This window comes from Copidosoma floridanum, unplaced genomic scaffold (genome assembly GCF_036245765.1).
Source record: "Copidosoma floridanum isolate Cflo_tuat_1 unplaced genomic scaffold, Cflo_Japanese_pri ptg000011l, whole genome shotgun sequence".
NCBI lineage: Eukaryota > Metazoa > Arthropoda > Insecta > Hymenoptera > Encyrtidae > Copidosoma > Copidosoma floridanum.
This window is the reverse complement of record NW_028321888.1, coordinates 5,661,111-5,673,545: the sequence shown is the minus strand read 5'-3', so window position 1 is coordinate 5,673,545 and position 12,435 is coordinate 5,661,111. Positions and strand designations below refer to the sequence as shown.

Sequence of the window (12,435 nt, the reverse complement as noted above, 5' to 3'; positions counted from 1 at the left end):
TTCTTCAACACGACGGTTTGCAAAAACTATTAATTATATCATCTTGAAATTTGGAGCATATGTTAAGGATTAAAAAAAAACATTGTATTAAATTTTAAGCTTTTCATATTCAAATGGGACTGAGTTATAAATTTTTCAAAAAACGGCCAAATTTGCGGTATTTTGCAATTTGCAAAAAAACTATTTAATGAAATTAATTTCAACAAGGCTACTTTTGTGCGGCTTGAAAGGCGCATCTTTTTTGTATTCAACTTTCTTTTTCATCTATTACTGTTTTCGATTTATTCGCGATTTAGGTGATTTTGGCACTTTCACCATTTTTTTGGGCACTTTGCTGACAAATTCAGAGGTTCGTTTTTGGTTGCAGCAATTTCTACCACTTTCATCTCGCTAGTCAAATTTTTTATTCGCTTATAGGAATTAATTTTTTGAAAAGTCTAATTCTATCAGTCTATCGTGAGTCGTTGATTTTACAACAATCTTCTTTTATTTCTGCATATGTATATACATGCATTATTTTTATTACGGGGTATTGAAAAAAAAAATTTTTTTCTCCTCCTTCTCTGTTTTTTTTCTTGGGTCACCCCTTACGTACGCTCCCTCCTGCGTCCCCGTCCTCGTCCCCGAGGGATACGATCAATGGCCAAGTCCTGGAACCCATCCACCAGCGAGGATACATTCGGAATAGTCTGCGTGGGCCGATCGCAGAAACTACAGTGACAGCTTGTGCAAGCCGCGGGTGGATTATGGGTAGCGATGATAAACAGTCCGTTGTTCCCCCGTTTGACCTGCAAAAGGAAAAATGAAAATTAATACAAACCATCAAATTTTTCTTACAAGTATAACAACAAATAAGAGACTTAAGCGTATAACGGGCCGCCCTTCCAGCGCAAAACCGTCTTGGTCGGAGGCTGATATCTCAACCACCACCACGACAAACGTACTGTGGCACGTACAACCGACGGCCACGACGTACGAGGCCCCCGGCTCCAAGACGCTGCAGTGGGTTCGCAGTATGGAACCCGACAAAGGAAAGGCTGTGACAGTCCTGAAACAGGACAGTGAACGGCCGCCCGGAAGGGCAGTGAACATTGCAGCATGCGACACCTCCCCGGTACTTATACCTTTCCACAGGCAGAGGCACAGCGCCTGTGGGCCAGTCCGGCTCGCAAAGAGGGAGAGGAAGAGAGAAGAACCCGTGAGGATTCACGACCAATCTCGTTTCCAGCTAGAGATAAAGAAAAGGAGAATTTTTTAACTCGAAGACTCAAAAGCAATGTCAAATGTTAAGAAATCAACGTAATACGTACCACACCGTGAGATGGACAAGTAATAGGGACCAAAACTGTAGGCCCCTCAAGCACCACAACTTGAGACCCACGGGTACGCCCGACGGAGGGCACTCGCTGGCAAATAAACAATAAGATGGACTGTAAGAGGAAGCAAATTAAATGGATGTATATCTAGGTACAGAAAAACTTACTGATATAAAAAAAAAAAGAAGAAAAAAAAAAGAAAGGCATGAAAAAGGATAAGACTCACATGCGAGCAGCTGCAGCACCTCAGACGCTCTTTTATCACGGAGCCTTCGAGGATGGAGCATACGCTACCGTCGACCGCCATAAACCCGGTAACACGAGTGTTGTCATACGGTAGGTTTGCAAAATCACGCAGCCGGTTCACAAAATCAACCAGATTCACGGAAAAAAAGCCATTTTCGCAGGGTAGCACAAGAATAATAACGTAATAAGACTAGTAGAGGAAATCAATTAACGCCAAAACCAACACGTATTGAGGACACAAGAGAAAAGGCAAAAGTCACTGGAAACCGAGTAGAGAAGTTGACACTACAAAGTCAAAAGTCAAAAGTCAAACGAGAAAACTTACAGGGTAAGCATGTGTGACAATTACCGATCCGCAGTACCACATGCGTCTTCCTGTTGTAAATGACTCACAGTGCCGATAGACAGACAGAATACGATAATTTTGTCGCATAACGATAGGTTGTTATATAGATACATATAAATACATATGTGTATATAAATATATATATAAATATATATATATATATATATATATATATATATATATATATATATATATATATATGTTTACAAAAAGTGACTTATGCAGACTTTACGTGCTTTTAACATATATATTAATAACATGGTAAAATTATGCGGACGTCCACATAATTCCACTTTTGTCCTCATAATAACCCTTACATATACGTAATTGTCCGCATAAGCCACCATTCATAAACATATATCTCCCTATATTATAAAGTTGTATTGACGAAAGTGAGTCTCAGCCCCCCCCTGCTCTTCCCGCTCACCCTCAGCTCTCCCTCGATTCATGTAGTTATTTTCTTCTTTTAACGTCATTTTTAATCAAATTATATTTGAGTGAGCTCCCCCCCACTCCCCCTCCATCTCCCCCCCCCATAAAATACTTATTTATCAAATGTTTTACCATCATAAATGTTAAAAAATATACGCAATTTAGTACCCAAGTCATACCTCATTTTTAGGGTTTTTTAAGTCACTGATCATAGGTCTTTCTCTGTCTATTCGCTTCCCCTTACTTACTATATGTCTCTGAAGTACCATTATTTGTTTAACTTGATTGAACTTTTACATTTCAAATCTCTTTCTGGTCTATGTCTACTTTACCCAAATATAAAATTCTTGATTACCTGAAGCCTTTATTAACAAAAAGACAGAATTCAGGAGGAGGTATAATTAAATAGACAAACACAATTAAGCTTTTGAAACAATAATTTATTCTGTTAGCTTAACGTTGTGACATTTCATGTGTCGTTTTAACTCATCTGTTCTTTTGAAACCCTTTCCACATTTTTCACATACTTGTTTTTCATGGTTTTTATGAATTAATATACGTCTGTTTAAATGTGACGATCTTCAAAGTTAAATATTTTTGAATTACTGAAAAATTTCTAGCTAAACAATATTTTCAATTTCTGATTTATTCTTCGATGCAATTTGAATAAAAATTCTTTTTGGATGATTACATCTTACTAAAGCAACGTATAATTGTCCGTAAGAGAATAAAGGTTTTTAATATACAATCCTAAGAAATCAAAGCTCTGTCCTTGTGATTTGTTGATAAACATAGAACATGCTAATACAAAGGGAAACTGTTTTCTATAGAAGACAAAAAGTAATGATAATAAGGTGCCAGTATTCAATGTTATTCTAGGAATATAAACTTTGCTTTTTTTTCTTCCATAATTATTTTTGCTTCTATATTATACTTAAATAATTTTGTTATTTTTAATTTTGTGCCTCTACAGAGATGGTCTGATATACTTAAAGTTCTTATTAACACTACTATAGCATTTATTTTTATTTTTAATTCGTGTGATGGAAGACCCTCTCTCATATGATTTCAAAATACTTTTGGAAAATTAATATTTATGTTAATTTAATTATGTTAAGTTTATCATATGTCTTATTAACTCCTTTGTGAGTCACGTATTCTGCTGTTGTGAACTAATTTTCAGCCTGCATTGATAAATACACGAGTAATGTCCTTATTTTGTCTACTCAATCTGTTAGTGGGGGGTTGGCGCGCGGAGCTCGCAGGGGGGCGTTAGCCTTACTAGTATACATATGTATAAAGATGCAACGGTCACCTTTTTTAAGAGCGCCACAAGATTGTAGTGAGACACAATTAGGGCGGATAGAGGAGTTGAGGATAGAGGCACTAAATAATGCTGAGAGACGAAGTGAAGTCTATTTAAATTATGGTGTTCATTTAAATCGTAAAAGAAAACAAAATAAGACAAAATTAAAAAGAAATGTAAATCGTGTTTTTTATTACAGCGTCAAACTTAAAAAAAAAACAATTTAGTATGAAATGAGTAAATGAATACGATATCAAAAAAAAACTGTGTTGTTGAAATAATAAAAAATCATAAGGAGTCTAATGCTCGAAATTCTTATAATTGCCTGAAATAAACTTTTATGCCGAAAAATAAATTAAAAAGATCCACTATTCAGATTTAATCGTGTTCATCAAAATTGACATAAAAAAAGTTTTTAAGAAAATAATACCTTACATCTAACTAATTTTACGGAATGCTTCCTATACGTTCCCAACCCAACTTTGTAACGTTCGACGGACAAAATTGTTTTGCTTTCTAGTTAGCTTACAAATTACCTTAAAGTAGGAATCAACAACAAAACGCTATTCATAGTAGAATGCATGAAATTTCATGTTTACAATGGAATTTAGTAATATATAATTGTCAATACAAGAGAGCTATACAGAATAATACGCAGACTTAGAATGCACTAGGGCTTGATTCTTTACTTTTTTCTTAACAAACCAAAATTCATAAAAATACAGATGTTTCGTATACGTACAAGTAATACTACTGCATGGCCCGCAACATAAGAGCGCCGTTCACACGATCAAAGATCTCAAAAATAAAATTTATTTTTGACAAGAAAAAGAAAAGACTTCTAGGGATGACTGAGAAAGCGGTCGGTAGGTCACCTCTCAGTTGACTGAGCAGCTGGAGATTTTTACCTACCAACTAAATGATCTCACGAAGTGGGATCAACGCTTGTCATTCACCTGTTTATACCGAAAAATACTCAACTCCCCAACCACGAATCTAACACCGGGAAAAATGTGACACAAGAAAACAAGAACCCAAGGAAACACCCGAAAACTTCCTCCAAGCAAAACCACTACGCATTGAGAGACTTAGCACAAAAAAATAGTCCTCTTTCGTTACTGGTCGGCGACTCAGGATCACCACTTAGTTGGATCAATTAAGCAACCAGGGATAGTTTACGTCCTTTGTCTGAACTCATCAACATTTGTTGATGAGAAGACGCGACCAGAATAAAAGGGAACACTTACTACAAATTTCTTATTGTGCAGCAATGTGTAGTGACGGCGCTAGATTTTCGGCAGCAATCAAGATTGACTGGAGCTGGATCGATGCCGCACGGATCCGTCGTTCCTTGCCTTGCTTCGTCCCCTTGGAGCTGTCGATTCGTACTCCCTTGCCGATCTCCCCTTTGGAGCCTTGAGTGCTTTCCGGGGAAGCGATCTCCCGAGACTATATATATACATACACCTCAATCAAACACACCTTAAATATAAGTTAAATGTAGAGAGTAAGGGAATACAAAAAAAGAAAACATGTACAAGTAGAGCCACATTCCCGACTTGACTTGCATAAATTCGATCTTATCCGTTCTTAAGAATCATTGTTTTGGAGATTGACATTGCTGGTACGAAATGCTAGAATTCAGAGGGGGTAATCGGGAGCCGTACACTAGTGACATTCTGAAGAATTTTTTTTTCTTCTACTCTTTTTCCCCTTTTCTCTCAAATAATCTAGGAATTAATTTACAAAAAGAGAAATGTAGGTATCATAAAAGAAAGTATCTATTTTATGTTTTAGGGGAGAAGCCGCTACGATAGGAAAGCAATCGGGAGAAATAGAGCTATTCGAAGAATCCGGGGATATTAGTGGAAAATCTGGGGCCGGCCCAATCAGTTGCGTCTAGTTGGAAAACCATATGGTATGTAAATTGGGATCAAAGAATCAAAGAATTGGATGCATTTGAGAGAGCAAGCAGGCAGGTAGAATGGAAATGCAGAGTAACAATAAGCAAAGAAGACGCCTGCAGAAGGCGCATAAGAATGGCTACTCACATGACCATAAAAGCGCTGCAAGGTGTTGAAACAGCGTACAGAGCAGTAGTAGAGAAGGAAGTTCGCAGCCAAGTAGAAACAGTACAGGTACTCCAGGGGCAGAAATCAAAATCTAACAAGGATAAGATACAGGAGTTGACGGAATCAAATTTAACAAATACGACCGATATAACGAAATATCTTAAAGAAAAAATAAGAGTCACAGCCTTCGGTGATCACGAACAAACACTGCAAATAATAAAGAAATACGAGGATAAAGCGGGAAATGTAAAAGAAGAAGGGCTTAAAATATTTTCAGATTGGGTAAGTGGATATGATAGAATGCCAGAGATAATTCAAGAATTCGAGCAGCTGCCCGATAAACTAGCAGCAAAATTTGAAATATCAACGGATATAATTTATTTAGCAAGTCGAGGAATATCGCATCTACTGGAAGCAGCCTTAAAAACGATATCAGAGGCAGAAATACTAGTAAGTCAGTTCAGATGGATCTCAGGGTTCCAGGAGATGAGGGCACAACGACAGAGGAAAGAGTAGGGAAAGTAGCAGAAATAGCGACGTTAGCACTTAATAGGAAAGTAATATATCACATTGAAATCCCGTTGGTAACGCAGGAAGAATTAGACCTGCTCAGAATAACACCGCTACTCGTAGAGCAAGAAGGGTTTAATATAACAAACATGGTGGCATACCTACAACCGACGTACGAATATATAGTAAGTAGCATGAGCAAAAAAAGGTTCGCTCCGATATCCCGACAAGCAGTCGACCAATGTAAAAAATTAAGCCAGTTAAATATATGCACACAAATAAAACCGACGCAAGAAGTGGAGAAAGATCACCCATGCGAGATACGATCATTCTAGGAGAAACAATAGACAACCTAGAGGAATATCCGACCGTCTTAGAAAAATTAAAAGGCGCGTACTGGACTCGATTCCACGCAAAAAATCAGCACGCGTTCAGCACTGGAAGGGAAGAAAAGGTTCATGTTCAACGCAAGCACACCAAACACGTGACGAAAAAGGTGTTCCACGATGGAGTAATAGACTCGGCAAAAGACTGCACTGCCCAAGCGTCGGAAACCAGACTGGAACCGGGTCAGGAGGAAGGTGAGAGTCACGTCGTTAATCTTGAAGGTCCAACTCTGAACTTAAAAAATATTATACAAGGGACGAAAAAAACAAAAGGAGACGAGTTGCTGAACCGAATAAAAATAGTAATAGAAAGAGACGGACTGCAAGAGCTCGGTAGCCAAGACACGATCCTGAAGATAAATTAACTATCGGTACTAAACTAGAGGATATAGTTCAAAGAGTACGTGAAGTAGGTCAAACGGAAGAAAAATTTTTCAACTGGGAAGAGTACGCGTAGATGGCTGCAGAAATAGTTTTAGGTACGGCAGTGGAGTCGTTCGGGTTCCTAAAATGGGGGGGCTCCTTAATACTAAATTTGGCTAGAATGCTTACAGGTAGAAAAAACCGTTCCTGACGAGAAGGCGCAGCGGCGGGTGGAGTGACAGTGCGACCAATAATGCTACAGACCATACAAAGACCAGTCGCGTCGCAAAACCAAGTGCGCATAGCGGCCAGAGGTGCACCTCCAGCAGCTGACAATATGAAACGTTCTCGCGTATAAGAGGAGGATAAAAAAAATTAAAAAAAAATTTTTATTAAATTATGTATACACACATAAATCTAGATAACGTTCGTTTATTATAATTTAGTTACCATATTTGCAAACAAAAAAAATGCATTATGTAAAAATATCTAATAGGCTCAGCCAATTTTAATAATAATACTAATGAAAACATTAAAATAATGATTGAACCAACAGTAGGAGAATAAGTAAAATTATACAAAACATCATAATATACTACAATACCATATTTAATAAAACGGAATACCAATAACTTGAACTAGAACTAAGTAGTTGCAATAAGCACTAAGCCTAAGTAGTAACCATTAACTGTTAAACTTAAAAGAATTTGCTACATATAGTGAACGAGCTTGAAAGAATGAAAACAATAATTGATTACAGCCATGTATTTCATATCGAATAATAATTAACAAATAAGAATTTCGCAATAATGCACTATTTTATAAAAGGAGAAGAGCGTGAACAAAAACAATAAATGTTTACACAAAAGGAGAACAATTTAGCGAATTTGTGTGAAGGAGGAACAAGGACAGGATTTTTTTTCTCTCTACCTTTTTACTCTTATGTTAGAAATCTCACATACAACAGAAACAACATTACACGAACATTACTCTAACACGAACATACAAATTAAAAAGGAAATCGCCATAAAGTACGATAGCGGCGCAGCCTCGGACGTGTCACGTACGATATCATAGCTACACGTACGTGCGCCCCCTCTTTTTGGGCCTACTACAGATGATTGTAGTGGAAGAGAGCAAAGGGTTAAGCAGATAGGATGCTGGACGGAGTCTCTCTCTGGCTGGAACCGGTAAGGACGAAGGTCGTACACACGTGACGCGCTCTTCTCTCGTGTTTTCGTAAATAAAGACGTTGATACTAGTTCCTCAACTATTTACTTCGGGCGCACCCCAAGACCATAGAATCCTACGCAACAGTTTAAAAAATATCTTGGTTTATTTTAAGGTGAAAAAAAAAATTACATGGAAAAAGTTTTTAGCAACTAAAGATCGTAAAAAATAATTTTTCAAAAAATTCACGTATTCTACCGTCTATAACTCAGCCTGATACTAATTTTCTTTTGCTTTAACAGGTGTTTATCTTATTTGTCTTGGAAAAATGAAAAAAGGCGTTTGATGCGAATTTTCAAAAATATAAATATCGAAAGGACAACGTTATGAGCATTAAAAGAGAGGCTCCGAAAAAATAAGCCCTATCGTTCGTGATCGCAAGAGTGGCTATTTTCAAATAAAACAATATTGTGTATAAAATTGTTTCGAAGCATTATTTAAGACAAAGAAGATACGCCTAAACTGAAAATCGTGCCTTCAAGTTTGATTTTTTGCATCATTTTTTAAACAGAAAAAAAAAAAAACTAAAAAAAACCATTTGTTAAACTTCAAAGAGTGATATCTTGGCTTCCTCGGTATTTAAAGGGCTTGAATTTTGAATGGAATCATATTCCATTATATAACATAACTTACTTTATTTTTCAACGAATCCGTGATTTCATGACGCAAATCAAATTTTTTTTAAAGTTGTTGGTATGACCCTATCGTATACATAAATATGTGTGTATGTATATATCTTATATTATATAGTTTTAAGACCAAATTCAGTCCCCGAACCCCCTTGCCCCCTTCAAAATTTTGGAATGTCTTTCGAGCCCCCCTAAAATAAGGTGAAAATCTTGGTATTTCTCCCTTACTTTGGCCCAATAAAAAATATCCTATTTTTTCCAGACCCCCCTCGCCCTCCTCATCGCCCTTCGTAATTTTGAGGCCTCACTCTGGTCCCACTTCAGACTACCTACTATGATTTAATTATATCGAACAAAACTTATTATTTTTATTAGGTTATAATTATTTAGTTTCACACATATTTAATAAGTAACAATATGTGTGATAATTATATGTGTAAAATAGAAAATAGCTATAAAAAAATTTTAGTTTGCAAATCGATGTTGTACCATATAGTCTATCCTACTAGATACTATTTACAGGGCACAGCAATTGTTTTAAACACATCGATGCTGCTATGAAGTTTAATTAAAAGATATTTTCCAATAAACTATTTAACTCGATGTACTGACCTTTTAATAACCAACAGTTAATTTATTCGATAAGCTGGCCAGGTGTTGGTTTTCCTTCAAAAAGTTTTATAATTTATGAAACTATAAAGTACTTAATTTTGTGGAAAAATTCTGGCCTCATACTATAAATAAATCGATAAGTTATATCTCACGCATTTTATTTTATATTATTTAGTTTCAAAATACAGTCTTAAGTCTGGCCGAGATTTCGATTCGAAATTGAAGATACTTTTTTTTTTTGTTCAAAACAATCGAAATAGAAGATAATACAGAAATTTTTGATAAAACATCAGAGTATGTAGATGGTTGCTATTTAAGCCCTATGGAAGCAGCATGGTGATTGCAAGAGTTTCCTGTGTGTGGACAAAGTCATTCTGTATTTGACTTACTATTACATATTAAGAATAAACGAAAAACAGTTTTTCAAGAAAACAATATGTTTAAACTATGTTTAAAATATGTTTAATTTTAAATCGGGCGAGTGGAGCTGAATCTTCCGGGAGTTTCAAAACAGTTAATAATATACATCATAGTTCGTTTAGAGATACTACTATTGCTTTAGGTTTAGTTTAATACGATTCTCAAATGTATAGAATATTTAAGGTAGCTTGTAATGTTATGCTGCCGTATCTACTGGGAAAACTTTTCGCATGGTTTTTAATATCTGAAGACGTTTGTGGTAAAACTATTTAAGAATCATTCAAAAAATTTTGTATTCAAAATTTCAAAGACGATAAGAAAAATAATGCCGTGTTAAATTTAAATCTAAACTTTAAGTTTAAAGAAAAATCATGTAAAGATTATGGATTACCAGAGCTAAATGAAACAATAACACCTAAAGATATTGAGGACAATAAAACTGTAACTGATTTAGAAACAAATTCCAAGAATTTATTTGTTGAACTGAATAGTGAGCAAAAGAAAATTTTCAATAAAATTATTCATAGTGATACAAAAATATATTTTTATCACTGCCATATTTTATAAATTTAAAGGGAGATGCTATTATTACGTTAATCAAAAATTTAAGTATATTCATTGGCTTGTGCAATGACACTAGATATATAGTAATAACTGGTGAAGAACCTGGTAATAAAGTTTTTATTCCAAGAATCACGTTAAATATCGGTAATAACTCATCTTTACCGTTTGTTGTATGCAGAAAACAGATTCCATTAATTCTAGCTTTTTCCATGACAATCAATGAAGCGCAAAGTCAAAGTTGTAATAAATTAGGATTTGACTACAAAAGATCTTTGTTTTCTCATGGTTAACTATACGTATTGGTATCAAGATGTAACAATCCTGAAAATGTATTGACACAAAGTGATTGAGAGAATCAAGCAAACATTGTAAATATTGTATGGCATAAAATGTTTGATTGTTAACAATTTTGCTAATTTTTTTCAAAGTTTATTCATTACAATTTTTCCTTTTTTCTCTAAGAAAATAAGTTTTTTAAATATGTAAATCTTAAAAATAAGACTTTTAACAAGTGAAAACATAAAAAAAAAAAACTTATTTATTGAGACACTGTACTTTTTAATTTTCACACTAAAAAAAATAGAAATACTCACATTGCATGATTTTTCATGCATATTTTAACTTTGACGTTTATCTTAAAATCTTTAATTTCGGTAAAAAATAAATTTTACAAAATAACAAAACAGGACAGCCTTTTATTTCGTACTTGGAATTTTGTCATTACAAAAACTGTCGTAAATTTTCAAACGCAAATTTTATAATAATTAAAATTTCATAATTTTATATTCTGTGCTAAATATCATATTGCTGCTATGTGATAACAGCATTTAATGTTGATAAATAAATATTTGAATTCATACTCTTGTATAGATATATTTTTTTCTTTTCACATAAAAGCCTTTGTAATAAAATTTTAATCTCTGAATACTCCAATTGCAAGTATATATTGTATTTACCATATCATAGAATATACAAAACAACATGTTGTATGTAGATTTTTAGTATACTGAGATGCTAAAACTATTATCAAGGAAAATAAAACAAACTGAGTAACACTTGTTAAATATCAATTATATAGCTAACAAGTCTGCCATTTTAAAGATATTGATTTATTAAACTATAGGGCTTTTGAGTCAATAAAAAAATGCAGCATAATATAGCATACTTACTACATACATAATATAATAATAAAGCATACTTTATTTTTAGCCAAATTCAAGAGCCCATAACGCAAATAAAATTTTTTTCAAAGTTGTTGGTATAACCCTTATAATGTATCCATAAAATTTTTTAAAAAGCTGATAAATATATTTTCACACACGAAAAAAAAATATATACATATCTTCCTATATTATGTAGTTATCTCGGTGGGGCATTCTACAAAAGCACCCCACAGACCCCATTTATCCTCCACTGCCCCCCACAGAACAAGGTGAAAACCCGTCATTTTTTCGCTTATTTTAACACATCGTAGTTTTTTCCAAACCCCCCCCCCTGACCTCTTAAGTATTTTTTTGGTGACCCCCCACCGCCCCCCACACTACTTTTGGAGAACCTGACAGAGATCATACAGTCTTTCTCGGACCTTGACGGGTACACAGACATGTATACACGTATACGTGTCATATATGGATAAATCTATTATTTTTAAACTGCTTCATTAATCAATTACTTAAAAACAAAATTGTCTCATTGACATAAATTATCTCATCGTCAAGAAGAAATTTAAAGTTATGATTGATTTATCGGGGGTCGTTTTGCAAAGCGTTATTATAATTATATATTAAGTTTTAAAGTTAACTGTTATATTATGTAGTTAACTGTGTGGGGCATTCTAAGCAACGTTCCACCATTTAAAACCATTTATATTCGTAGTTAAAAGATTATTTATTTATTCATGTCTGACTGAAAGTCATTCAATGAAAATATAAATTAATACACTATAAAAATAATATGTCATACATATTTTTGTACTGTAAAAATGTTAACATTTCTAAAAAATG

The 12,435-nt window shown here is 34.5% G+C and overlaps 1 protein-coding gene across 1 annotated transcript in view; it reads left to right on the top strand.

Annotated features, from left to right (window-relative positions):
• LOC106647058 (uncharacterized) overlaps positions 1–5,486 on the top strand; it is a 215,079-nt gene extending 209,593 nt beyond the window's left edge. Inside the window, exon 5 of the mRNA XM_089590035.1 lies at positions 5,444–5,486. The gene's annotated coding sequence lies outside the window, so the exon portion shown is untranslated. The remainder of the gene's footprint in view (positions 1–5,443) is intronic.
• Positions 5,487–12,435: the final 6,949 nt, after the last annotated feature.